This window comes from Lepus europaeus, chromosome 2, assembly GCF_033115175.1.
Source record: "Lepus europaeus isolate LE1 chromosome 2, mLepTim1.pri, whole genome shotgun sequence".
Classification (NCBI taxonomy): Eukaryota; Metazoa; Chordata; class Mammalia; order Lagomorpha; family Leporidae; genus Lepus; species Lepus europaeus.
This window is the reverse complement of record NC_084828.1, coordinates 145,907,709-145,934,828: the sequence shown is the minus strand read 5'-3', so window position 1 is coordinate 145,934,828 and position 27,120 is coordinate 145,907,709. Positions and strand designations below refer to the sequence as shown.

Genomic DNA, 27,120 nt, shown 5'->3' with positions numbered 1-27,120 from the left:
GCATGCCGTATGGGTGCTGATTCATGACCCAGCTGCTCTTCTTCCAATCCAGCTCCCTGCTAATGGCTTGGGAAAGCAGTGGTGGATGGCCCAAGTGCTTGGGCCCCTGCACCCATGTGAGAGACCCAGAAGAAGCTCCTGGCTCCTGGCTTTGGGTCGGCCCAGCTCTGGCTGTTGCAGCTGTTTGGGAGTGAACCAGTAGATGGAAGACCTTTCTGTCTGTCTCTCACTATCTCTGTCTGTAACTCTGCCTCTTTGTTAAACAAGTTTTTAAAAAGAGTAAAAGACAAGTTATTACTGATGGGGAGAATATCTCACAAAATGCCACCTATCACACAAAATGCCAATGTCAAGAATATATTCTTTAGCATGAAAAAGAAAAGATCTAATTAGAAAACGGACAAAGACATGAATGGGCATTTCACTAGAAAAGGTTATCCAGCTACTAAACAGGCACATGAAAAGATGCTCAATATCATTATCCATTAGGAAAATGCAAATTCCAGCCACAAGGAGGGGCTCACATTTGGTTCAGCAGTTATGTGCTAATTTGGATGCTTGCCTCCCATATTGGAGTGCTCAGGTCCACACCCTAGCTCCACTTTTGGTTGCCGTTTCCTACTAATACGCACCCTAGGAGGCAGAAAATGATGGCTCAAGTGCTTGCTTCCCTTCCTTCTTTATGGGAGACCTGAACAGAATTCCCAGCTGCTGGCTTCAACCTGGCCCAGTCCCAGCTGTTGTGGGCAATTGGCTAATGAATCAGCAAATGGAAGATCTTTCTCTCTCTGTCTCTTTGCCTTTCAAATAAAACAAAAATGAATAAGTAAAATTAAACCACAATAAGATAGCACCACACAGAGAAATGAAAACTTATATTCACACAAAAACCTGTACATGAGTGCTTCTAGTAGATTCTTCTGTGAAGCCTCAGCTGGAAAGAACACAGGTGTCTTTTAACAAGGGAATAGTCAAATTGTCATACATCCATTCCGGAAAATACTGCTCAGCCATAAAAAGGAACAAACTATTGATACAGGCAACAACTTAGATGGCTGTCTGGGGAATTGTGCAGAGATGAGTGGTTTCCAGAAGCTGGGGGTGAGGGTGAGCATGGGAGGGTTGATTACAGAGGAGGAGCACAGGGGATCTTGAGGGATAACAGAAGTATGCTATATCTTGATCACGGTAATGATGGTTACATGACTGTAAGCTTTGTCAAGACTCAAAGGAATATACACTCAAAGAATACATTGTATACAACATAACTCAACTTTATAATTAAAGAATAAGAGCTTGTTAAACCAACTTTCACTTCACACAATTTACTAGATTAACTAGTATTCTCCATTTCTTCTGTAAAACTTACCAGCCAGTACCCGTGATACTTACAGTGAGTACTCACAGCTAGCCAAGCCCTCTCTGGAACAGAGGTACTATCTGCTCCCACTTAATGAGCACCACACAACCAAGAATTAGTAATGCTTGTTCCCAAACCTGCAGATGTTGGGTGTATTTGTTATTGTACTTACCTATTCTAAATAAATATGACATAATATGAGGCTGGAATTGAAGAGTTGCTTCTGTGAAAATTCAGAGGAATGTTTTGGAAAGACTTATGGCAACTTGCAGAAAAAAATTCTTAAACTAAAGGGAGACAAGACAGCTAAGAAAGATTTCAAGAAAATATACAAATCTAAACTCAATCTACGTTTACATTACTTTGTAGTAGCAAAGTTTTTGCTCCATTTTAACAATGCAAACTGGAAATCACAGGGGCTATATGGTGACACTATTTTGTTTGTACAATAAAAATGTCTTGAAGCTCTGATTATCAGACTTACACTCAAAGAAGGGTAAGGCAAATGAATGTATATTTACATGTTCTAAGATAAACATTTACATGAGCTAACCATTTAACTTAAAATAGTAAACTGTGTATGAAGTGTTACTTATGATTTGCCACTTTTGCTAAATTTTTCTACAAGCCAACCTCACGTAGGCTCTGAGTAAGAGTTCAGAAATGACTCAGACTCAAGATTTAGTACTTTTTGTTTTGAGTTTTGGGAATAACTTATCTTTTTTAAAAAAGAATAAGTTGTTTTTTAATCATCTTGGCAATTTGGTGTATTTGACAGATGGATTATTTGGAATGTTGCATTTAGACTTGTGATTTTCATTTGAACTGTTTAGAGGAACTTAATTGATGGTAGATTGAGGATTTAAATTTGAGACGTGTAAAAGTTGAATTGATTACATTTATAACTCTGCCTGTCAAACAAAAGATTATTATATTTATAAAGAAAATTTAAAAATTTAAAGTTAAGCTTATGGGGCCGGCACTGTGGCACAGTGGGTTAAAGCCCTACCCTGAAGCACTGGCATTCCAAATGGGTGCCGGTTCTAGTTCCAGCTGCTCCTCTTCCAGTCCAGCTCTCTGCTGTGGCCTGGGAAAGCAGTAGAAGATGGCCCAAGTCCTTGGGCCCCTGCACCTGCGTGGGAGACCTGGAGGAAGCTCCTGGCTCCTGGCTACGGATCGGCGCAGCTCCGGCCGTTGCAGCCAACTGGGGAGTAAACCATCGGAGGGAAGACTTCTCTCTCTCTCTCTGCCTCTCTCTCTCTGTGTAACTCTTTCAAATAAATAAATCTTAAAAAATAAAATAAAATAAAGTTAAGCTTAAAAGCCTAATATAAAAAACAGATTTTAAAAATAGGAGGATGGCCCAAGTGCTTGGGCCCTGCACCCCATGGGAGACCAGGAGAAGCACCTGGCTCCTGCCATCGGATCAGCGCAGTGCGCCAGCCGCAGCGCACCAGCCGCAGCAGCCATTGGAGGGTGAACCAACGGCAAAGGAAGACCTTTCTGTCTGTCTCTCTCTCTCTCACTGTCCACTCTGCCTGTCAAAAAAAAAAAAAAAAGATACCTTTAATAAATTTAACATTAATTAAAAGTGACTCTAAGTTTTTTTATTTTTTGTGCACAAAGGCATGGTTCATGCATTTTTGAAAACTCAAATGATGGAATGATAAGAAGATCAAGTTATCTCAATACAGTTTCTCTCTCTCTCTCTCTCTCTCTCTCTCTCTCTCCCTCCCTCTCTCTCTCTCTCCCACACACACACACACACATCTTTTTAATTTTCAAGCAAAAAGGATCAAGTACTTTAAATATAAATTTACCATGTGAATCAGCCATTCCTCAGTTGATATATACCAAAGAGAAATGAATGCACATGTCCATAACAAAGAATGCTCATAGCAGCTTGATTTGTAATAGCTGAACACTGGCAGCAACCTAAGTGTTCATTAGCAGGTGAATGGATAAACATTGTAGTACAGCCATACACTAAGATATTTTTCAGCAATAAAAAGCAATAAAGTATTGACACATAGGCTAATAAACAGATGAACTTTGAAAACACTATCTGCATATAGGAAGGAAGCCAGACAAGAAAGGCACATATTATCTGGTCCCATTTATATGAAAGTATAGAATGTTTATCACTACAGAAAGCAGATGGGTGGTTGCTGATAGCTGGGATGAAGATGAGTAGAAAGAAAGAGTTTCTTTCGGGGGTGATGAAAATGTCCTAAAATTGATTTTGATGATGGTTGCACACCTCTGTGAGTAGAATATACCAAAAACCATTGCATTTTACACTTTAAACAGGTGAGCTATGTGTGTGTGAGTTATGTCTCAAGAAAGCAGTCACAGAAGGAAGAGAGGAAGGGAGGGAGGAAATTAAACCCCCCCCCTAAAAGGAAACACCTCTGAGACTCTCTCGAACACGTATCTGATGACTTTATTCTGTTGTAGATGTCCTGATTCTTCCCACTGTGCTTAATGTAACATCTTGAGTGGTGTATCTGATTAAGCCAAGTCAGGTACCTTTCCTTACCCACAAAAGATGTGTGGAAAGTGAGTTCTGGCTTCTACCTGGGGAGTCAGGACTTCTAACCATAGAGATATCCCAAATAGAGGAAAGATACTCAGCAAATGCAGATAAACTGAGAACCACAGAATGTGACTAACTTCACTACACTTTCAGCTACGTGAGAAAAACGAGTTGAAGGCAGGCAAGGGGGGAGTCAGGGATCAGCTGGGTCCAAGAAAGAGATGGCAGTGACCCGAACTGAGACTGCCGTAGTAAAGGCAGAGAACAGAGAAAAGAAACAACTTGAAGGAAGTAAGCAACACTTGGAGATTCATAGAGACGAAGATTAATAGAGACGAAGGAGCACGAAGACTGAAATGTTTCTGACTTAGGGGTCTCAATGGTTAACGAGACCTTGATCTAAGATGAGAAAATAGTGTGACAGGAAGAGTAGGCTTGGGCATTATCAGAGGAGGGGGAGAGATAATGAGTTCTAGACATGCTACAGGTTTCTGGTATAATTCCTTTAGCTGGTCTATCTTGGTAAATGTCCTATGTGCGTTTGAAAAGTTTGTGAGTGCAATTGTTACATGAAATGTCCTACAAATGTCAATTAAGCAAAGTTGCTGGATAGTATCATTCAAGTGTTTTACATCTTTGCTGATCGTCTGTGTACCTGTTCTGTGAGTTACTAGGAATACGGGTATTGAAGTCTACAATTATCATCATAGATCTGTTTCTCCTTGATTCTATTTTTGCTTCATGTATGTTGACATTCTATTGTTAAGTGCATAAACATTTAGGCTTGTTATGTTCTCTTGATGAACTGACATCTTTATCATTAGGCTATGATCTTCTTTACATCTGATAATAGTCTTTACTCTGAAATCTACTTTTCTTTTGAGTCCTTTTCTTTTTAGCATAGCAAATCTTTTACTATCCTTTTACTTTTAATGTAATTGTCTCTCTATATATATGTATATATTGTTTTTAAAGTTTTATTTATTCATTTGAAAGGGAGAGATAGATATCTTCCATCTGCTGGTTCATTCTCCAAAACCCAAACAGCTGGAGGTAGGCCATGCCAAAGTTAGGAGCCAGAAACTCCATCTGAGTCTTGCAAGTACTTGGATCACCATTTACTGCCTCACAGGCACACTAACAGGAAGTTGGATGAAAAGCAGAGGTGAGACTCAATCCCAGGTACTCTGATGTGGGATGTAGGAATCCAAGTTGCAGCTTAACCAACTGTGCCATAACACCTACCCCTATGTCTACGTATTTAAAGTGCTTTTCTTATAGGTGGCATATTGTGTGTCTTGTTTTTTTTTTTTTAATCCAGTCTCTTTTATTTAGGGTGTTTGGTCCATTTACAGTTAATATGATTATTGATATGGTTTGGTTTAAGTCTGTCATCTGCTGGACTGGAAACAGGAAGTCTACATAACTTCTCAGATCTGTGAGTGCAGTCAGACAGGCATATCTGTGGGTACAGATTCAACCGATCACAGCTCACAAATATTCAGAATAAAAAATCTGTACTGAACAAAGGTGTTTTCTTGTCCTTATTCCCTGAACAATACAGTATAACTATTTACATAGCATTTATATTGCATTAGGTATTATAAGTAATGTAGAGGTGGTTTCAAATATTCCAGCTGAAATTGAAGGTTATATACAAATACTATATCATTTTTTAAGGTACTTGAGTGTTTACCCATTTGGTTAACTGTAGAGCGAGGGAGGAACCCATCCTCTAAGCATACCCAGTGGCTATTACATACAGTTTTCAGAGATTTTGGAAGATTTTGGCTATTACTTCTTCAGATATTGTTTTAAGTCCCTCTCCTTTGGAGATCGCACTACACATGCATTGGACAACTTGTAGTTATCCCACAGCTGCCTGATGCTCCTTTCATCTTCTCCATATGACTCGTTTTGAATAGTTTCCTTTTTTTTTTTTTTTTTTTTTTTGGACAGGCAGAGTGGACAGTGAGAGAGAGAGAGACAGAGAGAAAGGTCTTCCTTTACCGTTGGTTCACCCTCCAATGGCTGCTGTGGCCAGCGTGCTGTGGCCAGCTCACCGTGCTGATCCGAAGCCAGGAGCCAGGTGCTTCTCCTGGTCTCCCATGCAGGTGCAGGGCCCAAGGATTTGGGCCATCCTCCACTGCACTCCCGGGCCATAGCAGAGAGCTGGACTGGAAGAGGGACAACTGGGACAGAATCCGTTTCCTTTTTTAAAGAATTATTTCCACTCCATTTTTAAAATTACTCATCTGTTTGAGAGACTGACAGATAGACAAGTAGACAGAGAACTCTCATTCACTGGCTCACTCTCCAAATGCCTGCAGTGGTTCCTGGCTGAAACCAAAGTCAGGATCCAGGAACTCGATCCAGTTGTCCTGTGCCACCACTTGCTGCCTCCAGGGTGCAGGAGTCAGGAGCCAGAGCTGGGTATCAGACTCAGATATTCCAATACGGAAGCAGATAGCTCAGCCAGTAGGCCAAATGCCATGCCCTAGTCTGAATAATTTCTGATTATGCGATTTCAAGTTCACTATTCTTTTCTTTGGCAATGTCTAAGCTGTTATTAATCCAATTCAATATGTTTTCCTCTGAAGCATTTGCATCTCCAACTGTAGAAGGACAATCTGGGTCTTTTTAAAAATATATTGGCGGGGGGGGGGGGGGGGGGATACTGCAGTGTAGTGAGTAAAGCCACTGCCTGCAGTGCCGGCATCCCATATGGGCACCTGTTCATGTCCCGGCTGCTCCTCTTCCAGTCGAGTTCTCTGTTATGGCCTGGAAAAGCGGTGGAAGATGGCCAAAGTCCTTGGGCCCCTGCACCTGTGTGAGAGACCCAGAGGAAGCTCCTGGCTCCTGGCTTCAGATCAGTACAGCTCCAGCCATTGTGGCCATTTGAGGAGTGAACCAACGGATGGAAGACGTCTTTCTCACTCTCTCCATCTCCTCTCTGTAAATCTTTCAAGTAGATAGGTAAATCTTTTTTTTTCATTAATTAAACTTTTATTTAATGAATATAAATTTCCAAAGTACGGCTTATGGGTTACAATGGCTTCCCCCCTCCCATAACTTCCCTCCCGCCCGCAACCCTCCCCTTTCCCGCTCCCTCTCCCCTTCCATTCACATCAAGATTCATTTTCAATTCTCTTTATATACAGAAAATCAGTTAAGTATATATTAGGTAAAGATTTCAACAGTTTGCCCCATATAGCAAGATAGGTAAATCTTTATATATATATGTGTGTGTGTGTGTGTGTATTTGGGCTGGTGCTGTGGTGTAGGAGGTTAAGCCTCCGCCTGCAGCACCGGCATCCCATATGGGTGCCATTTCAAGTCCTGGCTGCCCCACTTCCCATCCAGCTCTCTGCTATGGCCTGAGAAGGCAGTGGAAGATGGCCTAAGTGCTTACTCCCCTGCACCCACATGGGAGACCCAGAAGAAGCTTCTGGCTCCTGGCATTGGATTGGCTCAGCTCTGGCAGTTGGGGCCATTGGGGGAGTGAGCCAGTGGATGGAAGACCTTTTTTTTCTCTCTTTCCCTCTCTGTCTGTAACTCTACCTCTCAAATAAATAACTAAAATCTTTTAAAAAACTGTCTTCCCAGTTTCAGTTAACTTTTTTTTTTTTTTTTTTAATTTGGGAGAGAAAGAAGAGAGCTTCTATTTGCAGATCCACTCCCCAAATGCCGGCCACCAAATACCCAAATGCCGAGCAGGACCAAAACCAGGAGCCAGGAGTTCAGTCCAGGTCTCCCACATGAGTGGCAAGGACCCAGCTACTTGAACCATCATTTTTTGACTCTTAGAGTCTGCATTAGCAGGAAACTGGAATTGGGAGCAGAGTCCTTACTCAAACCCAGGCTCTCTGGTACGGAATATGCGCATCTTAACCATAAAGCCAAATGCCTGCCTGTCTACTTTTTGAACATTTGGAATATAGTTTAGTAGTTTTAATGTCCTTGTTTTGTAATTCTAGTAACTATGACAGTTCTGAAATCTGAATCTGGTTATGGTTGGTTGATTTTTCTCTTCATTATGGGTTGTATTTTTCTAAATTGGATCAAACTTCTAATGACCAGCAATTTACGGGAAAAAACAAGCATAGAGGCACATGTTAAACAAACCATAGAGATGCGATCAGGAACATTAGAATATGGGAAACTCCACAGGACAAACAATCAATGTCTGTAGTTATAAAGGAAAGACAAAAGGTTGAGATTTGACTTTTTTTAGCTCCTTACTTGAAGGAACAAAGTACATAACATATTTACAAGAAAATGGGAACATTTGAATACTGTGTAGATTTCAATAGATTGTTTTTAGAATTATCTTGGGGAGTGGGCATTTATCTTGAAAGTTAGGATGTCCACATCTCACATTGGAGAGCCTGGGTTTGATTCCCAGCTCCAGCTCTTAACCCCAGCTTCCCTACAATGCAGACTCTGGGGAAAGTGGTGATGACTCAAGTAGTGGCACCTGGCCCCCACATGGAGGACCCGGCCTAAGTTCCTGGTTCCTGGCTCTGGTGCCAACCCAGCCTCCTTCCAGCCCCAGCCATTGTGGGGCATTGGGAAGGTGAAAACAGCAGATGGGAACATTCTCTCTCTCCCTTTTCTCTCTCTCTTCCTTGCAAATAAAAAAAAAAATCTATTTTGATAATTTTGTGGTTGTCTCTTAAAAATAGACCTTATCATTAGAGATGCATTAGAGTGAAATATTTGTGGGTGAAATGGTATGCTGCTTCTGAGTTACCTCGCAATAATGCGGAGAAAGAAATTGAGAGCACAGATGGAACAAACTGGCCATGGGATGATGACCGCTGCAGTTACATAGTTGCTGCAGAGTAGTTTGTTATATTGTTCTATTTTTACAACATTTGATGTTTTTCACAATAACAATATTTAAATGTTCTCTAAGAAGACTTTTCCTACCCTATCTCTAACTCTAATAGAATTAATTGTGCTCAGAAAGGTTTCCCTGGGGCCGGCGCTGTGGCGCAGTGGGTTAATGCCCTGGTCTGAAGTGCCTGCATCCCATATGGGCGCTGGTTCAAGTCCCGGTTGCTCCACTTCCAGTCCAGCTCTCTGCTATGGCCTGGGAAAGCAGTAGAAGATGGTCCAAGTCCTTGGGCCCCTGCACCCGCATGGGAGACCCAGAAGAAGCTCCTGGCTCCTGGCTTTGGATCAGCTCAGCTCCAGCTGTTGCGGCCAATCGGGGAGTGAACCAGCGATGGAAGACCTCTCTCTCTGTCTGTCTGTCTCTCTCTCTCTCTCTCTGCCTCTCCTCTCTCTGTGTAACTCTGACTTTCAAGTAAAATAAATACATCTTTAAAAAAAGTTTTCCTATTATTATAATAAACACTCATTTATATCCAAGTCTCCCTTCCTTGACCATAGTCCCTTAAGAGCAAAGATGGAGTCTTATTTATTTCATATTCTTTGCTACCATGCAGCCTGGAGCTTAGTAAATGGGGTAAAATTGGCAACTCTGTATCCCCAATTCTCCTAGTAGGTTGTGACAGAGAAGCTGATTCCACTATATTGAACCAAATTTCCAGTCAAGTGTGGTGCCCTTTGTCCATTCAAGCTATATTGTGCAGAATGTATGGCAAAGAAGCCAACGGAGACCTAATCTGAGAATTCAGGCAATAAAACTGTCAAGGCAAACCCGGAACTGGAGTTGGCATAACCGGCAGTATTGACAGTGTGTCAGAACTGACTGTACTTTCCCTCCCCTGCGGTGTGCATTGCACTGTGACCTTGGTCACATCCTCTGTCCCGTTTTCCCTTTCTCAGATTGCTGTCAGCCTCCAGTAAGACATTCTATACATGTGGAAAGGCTCTAAAATGGAAACAAATGAAGCCGAAGGTACAACGGTTTCTCTCCTAGTTATCAAGGAATCTCACAGAACACATCATGTTAGCCATGGGAAGGACTGCCCTTGGGTCAGACTGTCCAGCCGGTAAACTCTGGGATAACTATACATATTTTTCTTTACTGGCACCATAAACAAGCCCTTACACTTATGCATGTGTGCCTGCATATAATGTACGTGCACACACACACATGCACAGCACCTAGTGCATGTCTCCCGGTGTGCTGGGTGCCGGGGACAGAAGGACGCTCAGAACCCACCCTGGTAGTCCACTTAATCCTTGGCTATTTTTAAGTCTTCACATGCCTGCCATTCCCTGCTCTTAGGTGCTCATTATGCTTTTCAACCTCCTGATTGATTGACTTATTTATTAAATTATTTGTAGGAGTCTCTATTTACCGTTCTAACTTCGGCTTTGTGTTATATTCAGCGATAACAGATTTGTTTTTAAATCTCCTCTTTCAAAACGCCCAACCTCTGGGGCTGAGCGAGAAATGGAGCAGGTGCGGGCCACTGGGAGGATCTGAGTAGCCAGGACTATCAGGTCAGCGGCGAGAGCCGTTCTCAAAGGGGCCGAGCGACCTCCTGGCGGAGGGCGAAACACCGTGAATAGTGATGATTCCAGTAACAGTAATAATAAATGCACGCTAAAAGCCGCGTCCCGCAAGCAGCCGTAAGCCCCGCGCACCGCGCGCCTGCCCAGCCGCGGGACTGGGCACTGCACCTGGGCAGCCGCAGCGGCTCTCGTGGCCCCCCTGGAGGTCCCCTTCCTGCTCCGGCGGGGGGAGGAGAAGGCGGAGCGGGGGCGGGGCCGGCGGAGGGGCGGGGCCTGGCGCGGGGTCGGGGAGGGTGGGGAGGAGCGGGAGGAGGGGGCTGCGGGCGGCGGGGCGGGGCGCGCCTGGGCCTCGGCTCCTCGCGCGCCGCGTTCGCAGTCCCAGAGCCCGCGCCGCGGGGAGCCCGGGCAGCCGCTGGCGGAGGCGGCGCGGCGGGCGCTGAGGTAGGCGCGGGGACGGCCGCCGCGCGGCCTGCAGCCCTCGGGGCGCCCCCGGCCGGGCCGAGCGGGCGGCGGGGCCGGGGTGGGGGGCGGCGCGGGGCGGGCGGGGCCGGGCCTAGGGGCGGGGACCGGCCTGTCCGGAGGGGCCGCGCGGGGCCGCCGCGGCTGCGGGAGTCCGGAGTGAGGGCAGGCAGGCGGGGGCGGCCCGGGCCCCGGCCGGTCTGAGGGGGGCGCGCAGGCCGGGTCGCCCGCGCAGCCCGCGGGGAACTTGAGCTCGGCGGAGAACGCCGTGCCAGCGTTGGGGAGAACTGAGAGTCACGTCCTGAGGCGCTGGGGCTGGCTTTCTCCTTCCCCGCCCCCTGCCCAACCTCGGCCCGACTTGGCCAAAGAAGGATGTGTCACCGCTCGGCGCGGCGGGCGGGCGGCCGGGGCACCTGGAGCAGAGGTGCAGCGACCCGGCCGCCCCCAGGGGCGTGCTCGGGGGGAGCCTCGCGACGGAAGCCCCCGGCCGGGCAGGAGACGAGCTGCGTCCCGACTCCGTCGCGCTCGGGAAATGCCATCCAGCCTTGATGGTCCGCAAACGCAGGGTCAGACGAATCGTTGCTTGCAAATTATAAGGTGTTTTCTTATTAGGAAACGGTCCCAAAGCAGGACGTAGAATCTCTACGCGTAAGCAAAAACCAGTGATTGGTAGGGCTTTCCGTCAGCTGTTCCTCCGCAAATCTGCGGTGGTGTACGGAACATACCCTGCACCTTCGCTGCCACGCGTTTTTCTTTGTTCTTCCTCCGTCTCGGGCCTCAGTTTCTTGTAAACGGAGCACCCAGTGCCGAGACCCTGAGAATTGCCATACTAGGTCAGAGCATGGGCGCCCAGCTGAGCGGGCAGCAGGCTTGTGCTGTAGGGAGACGCAGATCCTGCCCCCACCCTTGGTGATACTGCTAACAATTATCTCAGTTTCTCAGAAGTATCCGTGACTTTTCCTGGAAGCCTTTTTAGAAATCTGTAGCCCACCCCTAATTTACACTCAATCACATTGATTGCGTCCAAATGGCTCTGTCATCTCTGGCCAAAGAACTTAGCGGGTGAGATACTTGTGGGAAAAACTTGGATCTTTTATACGATCTGGGAGCTCCATAGTTGAGGATGGGGAAACAGGTAAAAAAGTTTTTTAAAAATAGAAAGTTTTGGAAAAGGCTTTACCAACCTGGCTGTTGGTTTCAAACACAGCTTTATCCACTAACAGCCCAAACGTTAAGTCTTAAAGATTTATTTGAAGTCCTGTGTATTTGCATATTTTAAAATGCAGCTAGACATTCTGGAGAGTGGAGCTGCTATTTGACTTTATCTTGATCTGAATTAATTTGGCCTTAATGTCTAGCTGAAACCAGCCACCCTCAGATCATGGAAGTTTTGTTTCAGCAAGAAGAGAATAAAGGAGATTGGTACTGGAGGAACCAGTACCTGCCAGAACTTTGCTTTTAAGCTCATCAGAGACTCCTCATTACTTCTGGCAAACATAGTTCCTACCAGTCTCGCCCCGGCCACCTTTCAATACACAAATGAAGCTTTGCTTCCTCTCAAACTTTTCTTGACATCTCCCACATACACTAACTTTTTTCTAAGATTTATTTTTATTTGAAAGGCAGAGTTACAGAGAGAGGTACCTCCCATCTGTTGGTCCACTCCCCAGGTAGCCACAACAGCCAGGTCTGGGACAGCCAGAGCCAGGAGCTTCATCCGGGTCTCCCACGTGGGCGGCAGGGGCCCAAGCACTTGGGCCATCTTCCACTGCTTTCCCAGACATGTTAGCAGGGAGCTAGATCGGAAGTGGACCAGCCAGGACACGAACTGGTGCCCGTATAGGATGTTGGCATCAAAGACGGTGGCCAGCACTGGTTTTTGTTTTTGAAACCCACAGCAGCGAGAGTAGACTTTGACCACCCTTTTGAGTATTATTGTCTTTTGAAACAGGGATTCTCAACTATGCACCTGTTGACATTTTAGACCAGGTAATTCTTTGTTGAGGAGGGCTGTCTTGTGCAAGAGAGGATGTTTAGCAGTATTCCTGACCTCTGCTTACCAGGCACCAGCAGCACTCCACACACAGTTTAAGGATCAAAAACACCTTCATCCATTGCTAAATGTTCCCAGATAGGGCCCAAATCACCCTCAGTTGAGAACCATGGTTCTAAACTGCCTTCCGCCTTAACACCAATGCAGCGCATTGTTGTTTGCTTTCTGTGTTGATTTCTGTCCTAAGCTTGAGGGCAGCAGCAGTCAACATTTATTTAACAAGTATCTGAAGGCTTATTTTTGCTAAGTTAGTCGGAGAATACAGTGGTTAAAGCAAGTGATGTGGTCTCTGTACTCCCGAACTTTGTAGTGTAAAGCCGATGGAAGGTTGTATCGATACAGTGTATCAATGTGGTGATACAGTTACCTCATTGCACTTGTATTGAATTCGGAGGAGCAGGAGTTGCTCCCAGTACATAAAACAGGGGTGCTGACCTTGAGGAAGGAAACCTTTGAGGTGGACTCTGAAGGACAAGCAGGAGTTACTAGGTGAAGTTTGGGGGCATGGTATCCCAGGCGGAAAGAGCAAGCGTGAAGGCCCTCAGGCAGAAACCTCAGCACCTTTTCTGGAAGCACAGAAGTCGGCAGCAAGGCTGGAGCATGGAAAGTGCTGCGAGTGGGACGATACAGCATGAGCTGGTGAAGGCGGCGGAGGCCGTCCCCAGCAGCGGTTCAGGCCAACCTGCTCATTAAATCCACTCGAGGAACTTAACCAAGGGCAGGTGTCCGGGCCGTCTTCCAGGCTGTTAAATCAGAATGTCTTCTGTAAGTCTTACTCTCCGTAGAAGCCCCCGTTTCCCACTGTCTGTCCAACTGAATAAGCACTGATGCTAGTCTTGTGCATCGTAGCTGTTGTGGACATTCGTGCAAGTGCGTGTTCTTTACACAGACAGTAGTATACTGTACGCTCTGTTCTCTTAACAGTGGCTACGAAGTTTTCCTTTGCAGTATAGAGCTTCCTCGTTCCTTTGAGTGACTGTAAAGCATTTCATTATATGAATATACTGTAGATTACTTAAGCTATCCCCTATTGATGGACATTTAGATTGCTTCTGATAATTTACTGTGAACAGTATTATGGATATGCTGGCTCACAGGTGTGTGAACATATTTTTAGGACAAACAGAAGTGAAATTGTTTGGACAAATATATGTATGTATGTACACACATGTATTTCTTATATATGGTATAACATATATTTGTATATATTTACATTTTCAAAGATCATTCTGGTCATATTAGAGTGGTTTGAAAGGAAATGAGTGATTGTGGGGAGCAACTGACCCTAATTAAGGTTATTGTGGGTAACTAAGAAAAGATGGTAGCTAACTTAGCTGGTAGCAGTACAGATGAAGAGAAGTACACATATGCATGACATATATTTAGGAGGCACCGTAGATAGGATTTGTTGGTTTGTATAGCACAAGAGTGGAGAGAAAGACGTTCCTGGGATGCGTCCCAGGGCTCTGGCTTTCCCACCCAGCTGTAGATTGAAAGAACATTGTAAGGATAAATAGTTTTGAGGTGCATTTAAATTACCATTTACATTGGGACTGCTATTATTTTCAAGTGGAGATAGCACATAAGCATTTGACATTTCAAATCCGGGGCCCAGAGAAAAGTGCAGAACTGGAAACACAGAGTTTTAGGTGTAAATTGAAGGGTGTGGTTGAAATTGCAAACTAGTAGCACAACTGAATCTGGCTCACAGATGTGTTTTGTTTTGCCCCTTAAGTGGTTTTGTTGTTCAATTTTGAATTAGTCGCCAATATTTTAACATTTCAAGATTTCCTATGGAAATCCACATCTGTGGCTTCTCTTTTAAAAATAAGGAGATGGGGGCCCGCGCTGTGGCATAGCAGGTTAAGCCACAGCCTGAGACACCTGTATCTCATGTGGGCATCGGTTTGTGTCCTGGCTGCTCCACTTTCCATACTACTCCATGCTAATGGCCTGGAAAAACCAGGGGAAATGGTCCATGTGTTTGGGCCCATGCCACCCATGTAAGAGACCCGAATGGACCTCTGGGTTTCTGGGTTCAGCTTGGACCAGCACTGGCCATTGTGACCACCTAGGGAGTGAACCAGCAGATGGAACATTTCTCCCTCTCTCTCTGTAACTCTGTAGATTTATTTATTGATTTATTTTGAAAGGCAGAGATACAGAGAGGCAGAGAGCAAGGGAGAGAGAGAGGTAGAGGTCTTCCATCCGCTGGTTCACTCCCCAAATGGTTGCAACGGCCGGAGCTGCACCGATCTAAGCCAGGAGCTTCTTTTGGGTCTCCCACATGGGTGCAGGAGCTCAAGGACTTGGACCATCTTCTACTGCTTTCACAGGCCATAGCAGAAAGCTGGATCAGAAGGGGAGCAGGCAGGACTCGAACCAGTATCCATATGGGATGCCAGCACTGCAGATAGGGGCTTTACCTCCTACATCACAGCGTCAACCCTATAAATAAATATTTTTTTAAAGATTTATTTATTTATTTGAAAGTCAGAGTTAGAGAAGGAGAGGCAGAGAGAGAGAGAGAGAGAGAGGTGTCTTCCATCCAATGGTTCACTCCCCACTTGACCACAACGGCCTGGGTTGTGCCTATCCAGAGCCAGGAACTTCCTCCAGGTCTCCCATGTGGGTGCAGGGGCCCGAGGACTTGAGCCATCTTCTATTGTTTTCCCAGGCCATAGCAGAGAGCTAGATCGGAAGTGGAGCATCCAGGACTTTAACTGGCACCCAAATGGGATGCTGGCACTGCAGGCAGTGGCTTTACCCGCTACGCCACAGCGCTGGCCCCATAAATAAATATTTTTAAGAAAAAGAGAAGATAAAACCCTGCTGAGCTGGCTCTCCCATATAGAAGCAATGATTGGCGCTCAGTCACAGCTGGTCTTGGCTGCTTTCTAATTCACCGCAGAGCCCGTTGCACCCTAGATCGTACTGGCTTTGCTCATTTACTTCTGTGACTTTGTAGGTTTTTGAGTGTGTGTTTCCTGGTCAAGAAAGAGAATGAAAAACTGATTCTCATCTTGGTTGCATATTGGAGTCACTGAATATTTTTTTAAAAATACTAATGCTTGGGTCCACCTAAGAAATTTGTATTTGTTTACTGGGTCTGAATTGCAGCCTCTGGTCTGTAAAGCTCCTCGGGTGATTCCACTGAGCACTGGAAGTTAAGAACCACTGACAGATTAACAAGGCACAGACCTAGCATTTCAAAGGGAGGCAGCCCAGGAAAGGGATGAGAGGCGGCTAGGGAGGTACAGTGACTGATATACTCCACTGTTTTTAATTGCAAGAAGTTAATTAGTACAAAGTTTTGCTTTTATATGTTCAAATATGCTATGCTTAATGGATCATTTAAAGAACTCTCAAAAGTAATTTAAGCTATACTTGATTTTTGCTTTAAGTGCTTATTTTAGAATCTGTATTCTAGCTTTAGGTGTGTTCATAAGAGACAAGGAAAGAGAGGGATCATCAAATAAAGATAGGGACTGAAATTTTGTCAGATTCATCAAAATAGGGTCTTTTTTTTTTTATTTTTGACAGGCAGAGTGGACAGTGAGAGAGAGAGAGAGAGAGAGAGAGAGAGAAAGGTCTTCCTTTTGCCATTGGTTCACCCCACAATGGCTGCCGCGGCTGGCGCGCTGCGGCCGGCACACCGCGCTGAACCAAAGGCAGGAGCCAGGTGCTTCTCCTGGTCTCCCATGGGGTGCAGGGCCCAAGCACTTGGGCCATCCTCCACTGCACTCCCGGGCCATAGCAGAGAGCTGGCCTGGAAGAGGGGCAACCGGGACAGAATCCGGTGCCCCGACCAGGACTAGAACCTGGTGTGCCGGCGCCGCTAGGCGGAGGATTAGCCTGTTGAGCCATGGCACCGGCCAAGATAGGGTCTTTTACCTCACCAAGAACTATTTCAGATTGGAAGAGGCAGAAATAAGATTAGTGGTAAAGAATAAGGAAATAGGAATGGTAAATTTTGGAAAAGTCTTTTGAGTTTGTCTGAAAAGGAGTGGTGAGGACGGGACTGACTGGTGTTTTCTGTGTCTTTTTTTCTTTTTTTTTAATTTATTTTATTTATTTAAAAAAGCTACAGAGAGGTAGAGTCAGAGAGAGGTCTTCCATCTGCTGGTTCATTCCCCAGATGGCCACAATGGCCGGAGCTGCGCCGATCCGAAGCCAGGAGCCAGGTGCTTCCTCCTGGTCTCCCACATGGGCGCAGGGGCCCAAGGACTTGGGCCATCTTTCACTGCTTTCCTAGGCCATAGCAGAGAGCTGGATCGGAAGAGGAGCAGCCAGGACTAGAACCGGGGCTCACTTGGGATGCCGGCGCTTCAAGCCAGGGCTTTAACCCACTGTGCCACAGCGCCGGCTCCCCTGTGTCTGTTTTGTAGATGCTTGGTCTATGGGTTACCCAAACACTTCTAATTTTTAAGGGAGCCAGCGCTTAAAAAGTACCTGGTTATCCTTCTCCCTGAGCTTAGAAGGGTCTTCTTTGTTTTGTAGAGTTTGTGCTTTTCACCGAGGAGATATTTTGCTTGTTGTTACTGAAGTGGCCTGATTCAGATGTTGGCAGTTAGACCCTAAGTCTCTTATCTGGAAAGCCATAGAGCTCCTAAAGGCCAACTCCTGAAGTCTGGGCTGCAGTGACCCTGACATCATCCCCCAGTTCAACAGATGAACAAAGACCAGATTGTTGACATGTTGAAAATGGAATGCTTCACTGTATTAGGGAATGTGTATCTAACTGTAAAATTCCCAGGAGTAGTTTTTGCAGCTGTATTTTTCCAGTTAACTTCATTTTTCCAATTGTATGCATGTAAAATTTCTCATGCTTTGAAATCTTTATCATTGATGATGACTGAAGTATATAAATGTAAGTTGGAGGTAGCTCCTCCTTGATCTGAGACAGAAAGAGAACACTGGATAAACTTTGGTTTCCAAAAGGTGATATGAATGCTGTCACCTTAAAGACCTGGGTTAGATGACTATCTAGGATAGGTTGTCATGTAAAAGGCCACAACAATCTGTTTCTTAAGTCATTTCTGCCTTGTTGACAACCTTGATCAGGAAAAGAAGGTTTTAAAGGTCAGTTTTGTGCTTCAAGTTTCCAGGAGTTGTGGTCTAGCAGGAGAGCTGAAAACATAGGGTTGGGAGAAGGCTGTTTTATTAGTTGAAGGCATAAACCATCGAGCTGCCTTTTGCTACACTTGATCTTAGCCAAAAGGCCGAGAAGCGATTTGAGCTGCCTTTTGCAAACAGGAGTATCATGTTGTGGGACATCAGCCTTCATAGCTATCAATGGCCGACCAGTTAGGTGGATGATCGTTAACTTGGATAAAGGATGACTTTGTGACATGAATGGGAGACTTTGGTCCAAGAAGATGGTTTGAACTATTCTTTAGAAACTGTATGAGGATACTTCAGAAAGTTCTTGGAAAATGAACATTATGAAAAAAAACTATGCATGGATTTCAGAAATTTTTTACTCCAAAATATGCATCTTTTCCATTTTTAAATAAACTTTAGGAAGTACATTTCTATGTCCTTGGGCAGCTGTGGGAGTTTCACCATCTCCAGAGCGGTTAGGTGCTATGCCTGAATTTTGGTAGATGGAGGGAAACTTCCATTGGCAAGGTAATTCAGAGCTCCTCTGTGATAACTGAGTGGCAGATGAGGAGTCAATTCTTGGGTGCAAGGCCTGGTCTTGTGAAGTAGGAGCTGTGTGAATTTTTTTTTTTTAGTTGAGGTAAAATTAACCCTTTTTCAAGTATAAAATTCAGTGACTTTCAGTGCATTCACGATATGTGCAGTCATCACCACTATCTACATCTAGGACATTTTCATCATCCCACAAGGAAACCCCAGACCCATTCATCAGTCACTCCTCATTCCCTTCACCTCCCAGGTGGTGGCAGCTACCAGTTTTCTTTCTGTATGGATTTGCCCATTCTGAATATTTCATAAAAACTGCATCATAGGGCCAGCACTGTGGCATAGCAGATTAAGCCTCCACCTGTGATGTCAGCATCCCATATGGGTGTGGGTTCAAGTCCAGGCTGCTCCACTTCCAATTCCACTCCCTGCTGATGCACCTGGGAAAGCAGCAGAGGATGGAGCAAGTGCTTGGGCCCCTGCACCCATTTGGGAGACCTGGAGGAGACTCCTGGCTTCTGGCTTTGGCTGGCCCAGCCCCAACCGTTGAGGCCATTTGAGGAGTGAATCAGTGGATGGAAAAATCTCTCCCTCTCTCCCTCTTTCCCTCTCTCCTTCCCTCTCCTTCTCCCTCTCTCTTTCTCTCTTTCTCTGTAATTCTGAGTTAATAAATAGATAAATTTCATCTATTTATTTAAATAATAAAAATAAAGCAAATAAAGATAAAACAAGTCTTTTTTAAAAAAACGCATCATAGGGGCTGGTGCCGTTGCGCAGTAGGTTAATCCTCCACCTGCGGCACTGCATCCCATATGGGCACTGGTTCTAGTCCTGGCTGCTCCTCTTCCAATCCAGCTCTCTTCTATGGCCTGGGAAAGCAGTGGAAGATGTCCCAAGTCCTTGGGCCCCTGCACCCGCATGGGAGACCGGAAAGAAGCACCTGGCTCCTGGCTTCCGATCAGCACAGATTCAGCTGTTGCAGTCATTTGGGGAGTGAACCAACGGAAGGAAGACCTTTCTCTCTGTCTCTCCCTCTCATTGTCTGTAACTCTACCTCTCAAATAAATAAATAAAATATTTTTTAAAAATGCATCATAAAATAGGACTTTTTGCTTCTGGTTTCATTTACTCCATGTATTATTTACAGAGTTTGTTCATGTTGTAGCATGTATCAGTGCTTTATTCCTTTTTTTAGTTGCTTAATACTCTGTTGTATAGAGATATCAGTTGATGTGTATTTGAGCTGTTTATACCTTTTGGCTCTTGTAAATAGTGCTGCTAAGAGCATTCATTTGCAAGGTTTTGCTTTAAATACCTGTTATCAAGCTCTTTTGCGTGTAAGCCTATACGAGTCATATGGTAATGCTGTGTTTAAGTTTTTGAGGAACCACCAAATTGTTTTTCATAGTATCTGCACCATTGTAAATTTCTACCAGCAATGTAAATTCTATTTTCTCTATATCCCCACTAACACTTTTTTCTAGTTTTTCATTTATTGCTGTCCTAGTGGATATGAAGTGTTATCTCATTGTAGTTTTGATTTGCATTTCCCTAGTGACTGATGATGTTGAACATGTTTTTCTGTGTGTTAGCCAATTTTGTATCCTCTTTGGATAAATATCTATTTGGAGAAATATCTATTCAAACTCTTTACCCATTTTTTAATTAGGTTAATTTTTTGTTGTTGAGCGATAAGAGTTCTTTGTATATTCTGGGCACAAGACCTCTATCACAAAAGTGATTTACATATATTTCTCCCATATTGTGGGCTGTCTTTTCACTTTATTTGAAAGGTAGAGTTACACAGAGAAATATTCCATCCTCTGACTCACTCCCCAAATGATCACAATGGCCAGGGCTGACCCAGGTCAAAGCCAGGAGCTTCATCCAGTTCTCCCAGATGTGTGGCAGGAGTCTAGGTAGTTGGGTCATCTTCCACTGCCTTCCCAGGTGCATCAGCACAAAGCTAGATTGGAAGTGGAGCAGCCAGTTCTCAAACTGGCCCCTCCATGGCATGCCAGCTTTGCAGGAGGCAGCTTAACCCACTGAGCCACAACGTCAGCTCTCCATTCTCTAGTAGCCCAGGCCAAAACTCTTGCAGTCATCTTTGATTCTCTTTGCTCTTTCATCGCACGTTCAATCTATCAGCAGAGTCTATCTTCAAAATGTATCTAGATTGAGTCTCTTCTCAATATTCACTGCTTCCATGTTGTCCAGGCCACCACTGTATGTCCTGGGTCACTGCAGTAACCTCTTTTTCCTGTTTGTGTCCTTCCTGTCTTACTGCCTCTCTCAGCACAGCAACTAGAGGAATCCTTTTAAACCCAGGTTCTCCATTCAGAAGCTGCGCATTTATCACAGGGCACTGCATCATTTCTCCCCTGTGCTTGCTTTGTCCCAGTCAGGAGTGATACCTTTTTCTTCTAGAAGCCAACGATGTTCCTGCCTCAGGACCTTTGTTTTCCACCTACGAAAACTTCTCTCCTCATTTCTCTATCTTCCCCCTCAGTTTCTGCTCCCTGCACTCCGTAGGATCTGAGCATGCCTCCTGCCCTGAGTCCTGAGTCTGTTCCTCCTGATTTGCTTATTTGTTCATCTTTACATGTCTATTTGAACAGAGGCCATCTCGTTAGAAAAAGCTTGAAAATGGCTTGGTCCCTGCCCTGTGACCCAGTGGGTAAAGCAGCTGCTTGCAACTCTGGCATCCCGTATGGGCATGGGTTCACATCCTGACTGCTCCACTTCTGATTCAGCTTCCAGCTAATGCACCTGGGAAAGCAGTGGAAGATGGCCCAAGTGCTTGGGGCCCCTGCACTCAAGTAGGAGACCCGGAAGAAGCTCCTGGCTCCTGGCTTTGCATCAGCCCAGCTCTGGCCGTTGCAGCCATTTAGGGGAGTGAACAGTGGATGGAAGATATCTCTTGCTCTCGCTCTCTCTTTCCCTGTAACTCTGCCTTTCAAATAAATAATCTTTAAACAACAACAACAACAAAAGACAAAAAGACAGAAACTGAACCCACCTTTGAGGACTCAGTACAGTAGCAGAAAGTGGTATGGGAGCTTCATTCACCCTTTAAAAAAGAAGAAAGAAAATTGCTCGTCTTTAACATTGAGGATAAAGTGGCTGAGAAAGTGACTGTGAATGGAGATGTCCTTGAGGACATAGAAACCATAGCAAGCACATACTGTCTTGTAGATAACAGGCAAACTCCTACTCTGCAGTGTTGAGGATTGAGCCCCAGAATATTGCTGCTGTGAGCTCTGCTGGACAGTGCCCTTCCCGGTGCTGAGACCCTCAAGCACTAAAGCTCAGGTGTTACCAGGGGTTAGCGTTTTGTTTTCTCTCAATGTGGGACATCTTGGCAAGCTTGGTATTTTTCCCATTGTGGTCCCTCCTCAACAAATGCCAGCAGTATCCATGTATTGAAGACAGTTCATGGCTCCATATTAATGAAGAGGGGGAGTTGATTGTCCTGTGAAATACTCCAGACCCTAAAGAAAAGGGCAACCAGGCCACACGTAGTGACGGTCTCTCTGGTTGGCAAGTTTGGAAGCTTCATCTACTTTAGCATTCCTTAACCTGTGCCTGCAGGTCTTTATGTGGGCCTTCTAGTGATTTCCTGGTATTAAACGTTGGAATGAGGGATATTTAATTCATTTTTTAAAAAATTACATTTCTTCTCAGGACTTTTTAACCAAACAAGTACTATATGTGTACATTTTCCTTACATATGTTCTTTTCCTTGATAAACTAATTTCTTGAATGACAGACAAATAGATAAATTAATGCAATTTCAGATAGTATTAATGATGCCATGCCAAAAATATCATGCATGGGGCTGTTCCCCTAATGATGAACACTGGGTTGTTTCCAGAGTTCCCTTATTTTAAACATTCCAGCAGAGAACATCCTGGTACTTGTGTTGATGTTGATACTGCATAGATTCTGAAAGATGGAATTGTTGGATCATATAATCATAAATAGCCAGAAATTTAATAGATACTGCCAAATTGGTCCCTAAGATGTCTAAACTAACAAAAAAAATGTACATGTTCTGTAATCTAAAGTAATAATGTTTGTTTCTATTTTTTCAACAAATAAGACATTTTAATCACACTAGTAATGCTGAATACATTCTGTCTTTCAAAAAGATTCATTTATTTGAAAGAGCACAAGAGAAAGAGGAAGAGGGGGAAGAGTAAGAGAGATATTCCATCTGCTGGTTTACTCCTCAAATGGCCACAGCATCCAGGGCTGGGCCAGACTGAAGCCAGGAACTAGGAACTCTGTCTTATTCTCCCACATGGGTGGCAGGACCCAAGCACCTGGGCCTTCCCAGGAACAGTAGAGAAAGGTGGATCAGAAACAGTGCAGCCAGGACTAGAACCCTGGCACTCTGATATGGGATACTGGTGTTGCAAGCAGCGGCTTAACCTACTAAGCCACAAAACCAGCTCCCACTCTCTTAATTCTTTTTGCAAAAGAAATTAGTGTATTGTCTCTGGCCTCAGAATCAGCCCTCAAGGCATTCAGATCTGGCTGAAGAGCCCATGAGAGTATAGCAGGCATGGAAAGCCAAGATATCATGGAAAAAAAAAAAAAAAAAGACCTAAATGAATGATCTCGGTGAGTGAGATCCCAGTGGAATGAACGGGGCCATCAAAGAAGGAGGTACCCTTCTCCGAAGGGAGGAGAGAACTTCCACTTTGACTATGACCCTATCGGAATAAGATCAAAGTCAGCGAACTCTAAAGGCTTCCATAGCCCTGGCAACTCATGACTAGAGCCTAGGGAGATTACTGACGCCATGAACAGGAGTGTCAAATTGTTAAATCAGCAACAGGAGTCACTGTGTACTTACACCCCATGTGGGATCTGTCCCTAATGTGTCGTCTAAAGCCAAGTGATGCTATAACTAGTACTGAAACAGTATTTTTATACTTTGCGTTTCTGTGTGGGCACAAACTGATGAGGTCTTTACTAATTATATACTGAAGTGATCTTATGTATATAAAGAGAATTGGAAATGAAAAAAAAAAAAAAACAACAACCTGGTGTTAAAATGGAAATGGCATAGAAAATTAATTAATTTAAAAAAAATTATGTAGGATCTCTGTCTTTAATGTGCTGTACATTGCTATTTAATGCTATAATTAGTAATCCAATGGTAGTTTTTTCACTTTATGTTGCTATATGGGCAAAATGTTGAAATCTTTACCTAATATATACTAAACTGATCTTCTGTATACAAAGAGAATTGAAAATGAATCTTTACATGAATGGAAGGGGAAAGGGAGCGGGAAAGGGGAGGGTTGCGGGCGGGAGGGAAGTTATGGGAGGGGGGAAGCCATTGTAACCCATAAGCTATACTTTGGAAACTTATATTCATTAAATAAAAGTTTAATAAAAAAAAAAAGAAATTAGTGTATTGTAAGCTTGAACATCTTAATCCTCGGAGCAGGCCTTTGGTGCAGCTGTTAAGTCACTGCTAGGGACCCCTGCGTCCCGTACCAGAGTGCCTGGTTGAAGTCCTGCCTACTGCCCTTCAGATGCAGCTTCCTGATAATGTGCATCCTGGGAGACAGCAGGTGATGGCTCAAGAAATTGGGTTCCTGGCTTAGCCCTGGCTGTTGAGGGCATTCAAGGACTGAATCGGTGGATGGAAAGTCTCTGTCTCTCCCCTTTGGCTTTCTCTGCCTTTCAAGTAAAATGAAAATAAAGCCAGCTGTCTCTAAAAAATATTATTTTTAAAAATTCCCACACCCTCACCAATTCGTGAATTTGTGACTCTCATAAAAGTTTTACAAAATGATGCAGGTTGAAATCCAAATCTGAAATCCAAAATGCTCCAAAATTTTTTTAGTACCAGCATACCACAAGTGAAAAACTTCTCCCGTATCTGACCATATAAAATGGGTTACACTCAAAATTCAGTCACACTAAAAATATCATATAAAATTACCTTCAGGCTATGTGCACACGTGTGTATGAAACATACATGAATTTCATGTTTAGACTTGGATCCCGTCCCAAGATAGCACGTTTTATATATATAAATATATACACACACACACGCACATATATATATAAATACACACACACATATATGTGCAAATCTTCTGGAACTCTAAAAAGTTCCTAAATCTGAAACAATTGTGGTCCCAAACCTTTCAGAAGATTTACTTATCTTCATTTTATTTGAAATGCAGAGGGACAGGCATAGAGAGATCTTCATCCCCTGGTTCACCCTCCAAAAACCTACAACAGCCATGGCTGGAGCAGGCTTAAGCCAGGAACCCATATCTCAGTAATGGTCCCCTATGTGGGTGGAAGACACCCAAGTAATTATGCCATTATCTGCTGTCTCCCAGGGTGTATTTAAGCAAGCTGGATCAAAATCAGAGGAGCCAGGACTTGAACCAGCACTCCGATATGGACTATGGGTGTCCCAAGTAGCATCGTAACCATTATGCCAAATGCCTGTCCCCCAAGCATTTTGGATGAGGGCTACTTAACCTGTATCTCCTTATTTTAAGTATTATATAATTTTAAAAAAATCTTTGACACATAATAGTACATATTTATGGAGTACAATGTAATGTTTCAGTACATATGTGTAATGATCAAATTTGAGTAATTAACATTATTTGTCACCTCAAACATTTATTATTTCTTCCTGTGAGAACATTCAAAATCCTCCCTTCTAACTATATGAAACATACAACCTGTTATTATTAATTATAGTCACCCTGCTATGCATGAATATTGTGGTTGAATATCTTTTCTAAACTTTTTGATTATTTGTATTTCCTTTGCACTCTTCTGGGTTACTTAACAGAGTGCTAGCTACCTCCTAAGTTCCATTCTTCCTCTGTCTTTAATAAGAGAAGTCCTGGCTTTTAGCTAGGCCCATTGACCTCCTTGGAGCTGGGTTATAATGGCATATGAGCGGAAGGATTGGCATGACTGTGGAATCTCCTTGAAGACGGGAGAAGAGACTCCCTTATCCTTCCTGGCACCTGCCCTGTGTACTGGAACTCAGATATAATGGCTGGAATACCAGCGGTCATCCTAAATAGATCACTGAGCTAGAAAGCGTGGGCCTGCCAGCATTTAGTGGAGCTGCCACGCCAGCCTCTACCTTCATTTGCTTGAGAGAGAAATTTAACTTTTACCTTATTTAAGCACTCCTATATTTGGTTCTTTTATTATATGCAGTATAAAGTGTTTATATTTTTCTTATATATAGTCTAGATACTCATTCTTTATTATAAAAATGGAATGTTTTCCTCCAGTCTGTTGGAGTCCTCTCCCTTTGTTTTGGCATCTTTTGTTAAATAATAGTTTTCAATTTTGATTCAAATTTACCTTTCTTTGCTTTTATGGTTTTTGATTTTATGGACTATTTTTTCATTAACTTTCATTTATAACTTGTGATTTATATAATGTGAGCAAATTTCATGTATTTCATATATACAGATTTAGGAGCATAGTGATACTTCCCACTCTATCCTCCCTCCCACCCACATTCCCACTCTCCCTCTTCCTTTCTTTCTTACTCTTTCTTTTAAACAATGACATACTTTCAGTTTATTTTATAATCAGAAGCTAGCCCTCCACTACGTAAAGAAAGAATTCAGCAAAACACTGTTCCTCAACAGTAGAGACAAGGGCTATAAACAATAATCAAATCTCAAAATGTCAATTTTGCTCATATACACTATACTTTTTTGTTTTCTGTTAGTTACCACAGATCAGGGAAAACCTGATACTTGCCTTTTTCTTACTTTATTTTTTAAAAATTTTTTTTTTATTTGAGAGGTAGAGTTAACAGTCAGAAAGAGGGAGAGACAGAAAAAAGTCTTCCATCAACTGGATCGCCCCCCAAATGGCCGCAACAGCCAGAAGCCAGGCAGATCCGAAGCGAGGCAGATCCGAAGCCAGGAACTTCTTCTAAGTCTCCCGCATGGGTGCAGGGGCCCAAGCACATCTTTAACTGCTTTCTCAGGCAATAAGTAGAGAGCTTGATTGGAATAGGAGCAGCCAGGACACGAACTGGCACTCATATGAGATGCCGACACTGCAGGCTGAGGGTTAGCCTACTACGTCACAGTGCTGGCTCCAATATTTATCTTTTTGGGACTGTCATCTCACTAAGTATAATGGTTTCCAGTTGCATCAATTTTCTTGCAAAAGATAGCATTTCATTTTTTATGGCTGAGTACTATTTTGTAGTGTATATATACCACATTTTCTTCATCCAGTCAGAAGTTGATGAACATCTGGATTGATTCTATATCTTAGCTATTGTGAATTGAGTTGCAACAATCATGACAGTGCAGATAACTCTTTCATATGCTGATTTCATTTCTTTTTGGGTAAATTCCCAGGAATAGAATGGCAAGATCATATGGTAGATCTATTTTCAGATCTCTGAGGAATCTCCATACTGCCTTCTGTAATGGCAATACTACTTTACATTCCCACCAACAGTGTATTAGGATGCATTTTTCCCCACATGCTTGCCAGCTTTTTATTGTTTTTTGATTTTTGTGTGAGAATCATTCTAACGGGGATGAGGTGAAACCTCATTGTGGTTTTTATTTGCATTTCTCATTTATTTGCTAGTGA

General features: G+C 43.7%; 1 protein-coding gene across 3 annotated transcripts in view; it reads left to right on the top strand.

Moving 5' to 3' along the window:
- The first annotated feature begins 10,693 nt into the window (after positions 1–10,693).
- PPP2R3A (protein phosphatase 2 regulatory subunit B''alpha) overlaps positions 10,694–27,120 on the top strand; it is a 212,665-nt gene continuing 196,238 nt past the window's right edge. For all 3 annotated transcript variants that reach the window (XM_062214313.1, XM_062214300.1, XM_062214306.1), the window contains exon 1: positions 10,694–10,769. The gene's annotated coding sequence lies outside the window, so the exon portion shown is untranslated. The remainder of the gene's footprint in view (positions 10,770–27,120) is intronic.